Raw genomic sequence first — 7,067 nt, 5'->3', positions numbered from 1 at the left:
AACTCCCGGAAATTTTACCGAACATTTGCTTCCTTGTGACAGTCGCGTTAAAGACGAATAGAAATACTGGCTGGATCGGTACAAACATATGAGGCTGTCAGCGCAAAAGTGGTAAAACCCACAATTTTTTATATTCAAGGTTATAACATGTATATATGAATTTATTTCAAATATACTAAATTTTGGTGCAAAATCGGCCTATCCATAGTTTCACCCATAGATAACAGATGGCTTTGTAAAAATTATTTTTGCGAGTATTGTTTTTTTGCCTAATCAAATTGAAATTCATGAAAACTTAAACCTTATTGCTCCATACTAAGTATAGTAAGATTAGGCCACTTTTGCGCTGACGGCCTCCTATAGCGTGCGTCGGGGCCTTGACATATAAACACCCCGTGACGAATGTATTGCTCAAATGATGAGATTTATTAAATTTTGTTGAATAATTTCTAGTTAAGTTTGTTTAAAATTATAAGGTTGTCTAGTCCTTGTGTATTTTTACTAAATGTGATTTAATTCTAATTGCGAATAAAGTGCATGATTGTTTTGATATCATACGATTTTTATTTCTAACCTTTATTGCCGCACCGCGCTCTGACATGTTAGTGTCTAGAACGAACTTGTTTTGTTAAACTTGTTTGCATACTAAGTATTATCAGAACTTAACAAAAACCATGTCAGAAACTGTCCAAGAAATCTCACTTTTTTTCCTCACCTACGCTGATAGCTTTGAGAGGCTATTTCAGCTTCACCCTAACATGTAGATGAGCTCACGGGGCTCAAACCGGAAGTGTTTCTAACACTAGCCTTAGCAAGAGTAGTGCTTCGCAGAATCTACCACCGGATCGGAAAAGCGACCCACTGAGAAGATCCGGCGAAAAACTCAGTGGGCTGTGTCTGTGGGTTAAAATCTCACCGTGAACAACAAAATTTCAGCTTACATACATAAAAAGAGTAACTAAAAGACATGTATTATCGTAAACTTATACATATTTAGTAAGTTGAGATATTTATTTGTAATCGATTATTACTGCTTCAGTACAAGGACAGGTTGCTTTTTACTCTTTATCAGGGTAGTGAGGCAGTCGGCCAATATAAAAACATTGCTCCAATTTATTATTACAATTAAAATGTTACGTTAGCGATGTCGATTCGTCTCGTGAGAAAGCGCATTCGTCACTCGCCTTCTCCTTACGCGCACATGAAACTAAAAACACAAGTATGCGTCACATCACTCAAAGAATATTGTGCTCCGTTTAAGATTTATTTTATTTTATTTTTATTGCTTAGGTTGGTGGACGAGCTCACAGCCCACCTGGTGTTAGGTGGTTATTGGAGCCCATAGACATCCATAACGCAAGTGCACCACCCACCTTGAGATATAAGTTCTAAGGTCTCAAGTATAGTTACAACGGCTGCCCCACGCTTCAAACCGAAACGCATCACTGCTTCACGGCAGAAATAGACAGGGCGGTGGTACCCACCCGCGCGGACTCACAAGAGGTCCTACCACCAGTAATTACGCAAATTATAATTTTGCGGGTTTCATTTTTATTACACGATGTTATTCCTTCACCGTGGAAATCAATCGTGAGCATGTGTTGAGTACGTATTTCATTAGAAAAATTGGTATCCGCCTGAGATTCGTACACCGGTGCATCGCTCAACACGAATGCACCGGACGTCTTATCCGTTAGGCCACGAGGACTTCAAAACGATAATATAGTATTTGTATTATACCCATTATCTATCATACCTTATAGGAAATTGAATGATTTTAGAAATTATTTAAATTCGTACGATAATTCATAACGAGACAGCGTATTTAATGTTTATTTCACTGATTATGCTTGCAGCGACGAGTCAGACAAAACGTATGAGAAATAAACAAGGACGTGCCCCTTCTAAATGTTGTTTGTTCTATTCAATATTTAATCGAAACCTTGTTTTTCGAAATTACAAGAAACAGTTGTAATCAGTGATGTGCGGAAGACAATATGTGTAAATATTTTTGGTTGTTTAATCAGTTAACACGCTCCAAACGATACTTGTAATTGTAGAGGCAGAAATCTTATCGACTATAGCGATATATACATTATTAGCGAATTTTTTTCCCGTACCTATTCGCTAGTAGCTTAGGAGGGCTATTGCAACTACGCTTCTGACGGGTAGGTGAGCTCACGGGCTAAGCCTGGGAGAATTTGTTAACACTAGCAGCAAGAGCTGGGCTTCGCAGAATCTACCACCGGATCGGAAACGCGACCCACCAAGAAGACCCGGCGAGAAACCCTCGGCTGTGTCTATAGGTGACAGCCTGAAGAGCAGAATAACCACCATATCATACATGACCTCATATTATATCTCTAGGTGCTCTAGGGTTGTGATATTTAAGCTATGAGCTGTAACCCCAGGCGTGCAGATCTCTCATCGTAAAAATCGCTGTTACGTTACTGTTTACAAACGGCATGAACAAGTGATGGTTATAGTGATGTATCCGGTCACCGTCCTCGTCGAACCCGTCGCTTGCGACGAAGGGCTCGACGAGCGAATTAACCCACGGACACAGTTCACTGAGTTTCTTGCCGCATCTTCTTACTGGGTCGCGTTTCCGATCCGGTGGTAGATTCTGCGAAGCACTGCTCTTGCTAGGGCTAGTGTTAGCATCACTCCGGATTGAGCCCCGTGAACTCACCTACTAGCTAAGGTTACGCTGAAATAGCCTTTCAAGACAATCAGCTTATGTAGGAAAAAAAAGTGATGTATTGTATAGTTATTAATGAAAAAGTTCCCTCCTGAAGCAAGTTCTTATTGTAAATATGCTGTTCAGTTAGCTTTCCTCATGAGACACTCACAGTACAGCGCACCGAGATTGTTGACCTGACCGTACACTTCGGGATCTAGATGGATAAGTCTATCTTTAAAAGAGCAACCTGAGCTGTTTGTTCGTATTTAATAAAAACTAACATTATCTAAGCCTTAATTATTATTGTCATTTTACCGTTACTAAAACATGTGTTTTGCCAGTCTATTGTCAGGGTCAATCCCTGTTACACATAACGCTAATTTGTTCTTGGATTTTATTATCTGTGTATTATGATCTTAGGTCAAAGTATTTCATAGCGGTTGAAAAAATAATAAATAGAACATCGAGAAATAAGAACAGCAGGTCACAAAGTGTATCTCGTGTTGCGGGAATGCGTCATCATATACGTCATCAATAGTAGTGCTTGGCTGTGCTTTATAAGTGAGTCGTCTATTATCAAAGGTGGCAATCTGTGCATTTGGACAAAAAAATGTTATTGATATGTCAATACAGATTGATTTGAATATAATCGTCTCCTTCAAAGAATACGGTTCAAAACCTGCATTAAATAAAGGTTAATACTTAACCTATTATTTATCTAAGATGTCGTTCAGAACAGTTTTGTGACTGCCAATGGAATACAAAGTCAATAATTGGTTTTTCTGATTTACCAATAATTGTCCAAAAGTCACATTGCCGGCTTTGATAATAGTCGACTCAAGTATACCCTTTATAAATATACTCTGTTCGAATATTGTATATTTCCACAAGTGAATGTAAGCTTTGCCGACGACTTGAGGGAGTCCGTGAAATGTAGGCGTCGCAGGCCCGATCGTTCTGACAGAGCTTGGAGAGGTCTAGGTCTAGCTGTGCAATAGCTACAATCATAATGTAGTTAAAGTATTATTTGAAATTACGCATTTAAAGATTAATTGATATATTGCTAATTATCTATATATTAAAACGTGAAGCAAAAACTTTGTATCCCTTTTTACGAAAATTGCGCGAACGGAGGAGTATGAAATTTTCCACACTTATCCATACTAATATTATAAATGCGAAAGTAACTCTGTCTGTCTGTCTGTCTGTCTGTCTGTTCCTCTTTCACGCCTAAACGGCTGAACGGATTTTGATGAAATTTGGTATGGTGATAGATGATAACCTAGAAATGGTCATAGGCTATAAATAATCACGCCATCGTTCTTAGGGGGTAGGCAGTAGGCAGATAACTAAATTGAGTTAGTGATTTTTAGTCGTTTTTGTTGGGACTTTTGCTCTTTCACGTATAAAAGGCTGAACAGATCTTGATGAAATTTAGTAAGGTAATAGATGGTTACCTAAAAACGGATATAAGATCAAAATGATCACGTCATAGTACTTAGGGGGTAGGAAGTAGGCAGAAAACTGAATTGAGTTAGTGATTTTTTTATGGTTTTTGGTGGGAGTTTTGCTCTATCATGCCTAAACGGCTGAACGGATTTTGATGAAATTTAGTTAGGTGATAGATAGTAACCTAGAAAAGGATATGGGCTATTAATATTCATGCTATCGTACTTAAGGCGTAGGCAGTAGGCAGAAAACTAATTAAGTTAGTGATTTTGAATAGTTTGGTTTAAAAGTTTACCTCATTCACGCCTTAACGTCTGAACGGATTTTTATAAGACTTGGTTAATATAAAGATAGGATCCTAGGCACGGACATAGGCTACTTCTTACGGCGGGAAAATACCTCATTCCCGCGGAAATCTAGCGTGATCGTGTCAAGAAGCGAATGACGCCATAGCTACTGAAATAATTTTGATGTTTTTTTTTTTAAATGAGTGTTACTAAGACTTAAAGTTAGTATTTGATCACTTTTCTAACTTAGAGGGTCGGTAGGCGCCATAATTTAGGGAATTTATTATAAAATTTTGATGCATCTGTCTTTATTTAACAGTTTTACTTGGATCGAAACTTAGCGACATACCATCACACTACTTAACTTATAGGGTAGGAAGGTACCAAAATTTAGACTACTTTTTACTTCGGGAAAATATCTCATTCCCACAGGAACCTATACACAGCTACCTATCTACAACATTAAAACTCTGTCTAGAATCACATTACGCCATAGCTATTGATCTGATTTCTATACGATTTTTTATTCAACTGAAATGAAGTAAATTACATACAGATAAAATCTAATTACCTACACCACAGAATTAATATAGTACTACATAACTAGCTACGCTTTAAACTTGAGGAGGTAATTAGATAGACATTTATACGAACTTTATGCTCAGTAATCAATCATAGTGATAAGTTAATACTCATTTTAGACAAAGAAACGGATAGGTAATCAGTTCATCACCGAAATTATAACACCTACACTTAGTTTGTTTACTATTCAACGAGGGAAAATAATTCAATATAACGCAAACCTTCAAATCATACGTCGTCGTAGTGCATAGTTGTTTAGGTTCAATACGTTATTGATTGATTTAGATATTTAAGTTATAAGTAAAAAGGTTTGCTTTATCGAAGTTTTTATAAAAAATTGTCTTACGTTGTAGTTTTTAAAACTACCGATTTTAAAAATCTTTAATTATTGTTTTATTGTTTTCGATATGCCACGCAAACGTAAATCCAATCTAAGCCGTAGTTCTAGCAAAGCTCGAACTGCAAAAGTTGCTAGAAGCCAAGAATCTGAAGAGCAGACTCAGACGCGTCAGATGTTAGATTCTCAGCGTCATGCGACTCAAAGAGCTTCTGAGACCTATACGCAGACTCAAGCCCGTAGGACCTTAGATGCTGAGCACCACGCATCTCAAAGGGCCTCTGAGACGTTTACACAGACTCAAGCCCGTCAGGCCCTAGATGCTGAACGCCACGCATCTCAAAGAGCCTCTGAGACGTTTACGCAGACTGAGACCCATCAGGCCCTGGATGCTGAACGCCACGCATCTCAAAGGGCCTCTGAGACCTATACGCAGACTCAAGCCCGACAAACCTTAGATGCTGAGCGCCACGCATTTCAAAGGGCCTCTGAGACGTTTACGCAGACTCAGGCCCGTCAGACCCTGGATGCTGAACGCCACGCATCTCAAAGAGCTGCTGAGACAGTGGAACAGACTCAGACACGTCGAGTTTTAGATGCCGAACGTCACGCGCAATTGATTGCGGCAGAGACTGACGAAGATTCACAAAGACGACGTCTTTTAAATGCTGAACGGCAGGCAGAAAGAAGACGTACGTTTTCAATGAGTACGTGGGAGACATTTAATGGTGCCGCTTTTGAGTATGACCCTTTGATCGACTATGTTAATCACCGATTGGTTATCATTGGGAGAATGGATAAAAAATGCAGATATTGTGAAGCACTGAAATGGAAAGGAGAAACTCCAGGTATGTGCTGTTCTGGTGGAAAGGTTAAAATTCCATTACTTGGCGAGCCAGAGGAACCTCTTAAATCTTTACTTTTATACGACAGTAACGAATCGCGCCGGTTTTTAAGCAGGATTAGAAAGTATAATTCTTGCTTTCAGATGACGTCATTTGGTGTAGATAAGGAGGTTGTAATGCCTGGATTTTCACCTACTTTTACCATCCAAGGACAGGTGTATCACAGGATTGGTTCCTTACTTCCCGCAAATAATGAACAACCAAAGTTTTTGCAACTTTATTTCATGGGCGATGAAAAAAACGAAGCTGATCGCAGGTGTCAAAATATACAAGGAATCGAAAGGGATACTGTTTTAAAAATCCAGAGAATGTTGCATGAACATAATCGCCTTATCAATACTTTCAAAACAGCACTAGAAAGAATGCCGGGAGAGGATTATAGGTTGGTGATGCACCCCGATCGCACACCAAGTGGGGAACATGAAAGGCGGTATAATGCACCGTTAATAAATGAAGTCGCAGCCTTGGTTACAGGCGAACAGTTTGCTTTCCGTGATATAGTTTTACAGGCCCGAGATGACACATTAACCAGGGTGCCTGATACTCATAAATTTTATGATGCGTTGCAATATCCGATCATATTTAGTAAGGGACAAGAGGGGTACCACTTTCAAGTTCCTCAAATTAATCCTGTAACAGGTCTTCCCTTGCATAACAAAAAGGTTTCATGCATGGATTTTTATGCCTACAACATGATGATACGAGAAAACAACTTTAACATTGTACAAAGATGCAAGCAACTGGCCAATCAGTTTTACGTTGACATGTACGTTAAAGTTTAAAGCGAGAGGTTACGGTACATATCATTAAATCAAACTAAACTA

Source organism: Bombyx mandarina, chromosome 15 (genome assembly GCF_030267445.1).
Source record: "Bombyx mandarina strain Sakado chromosome 15, ASM3026744v2".
Lineage (NCBI taxonomy): Eukaryota > Metazoa > Arthropoda > Insecta > Lepidoptera > Bombycidae > Bombyx > Bombyx mandarina.
This window is presented reverse-complemented; position numbering follows the sequence as displayed.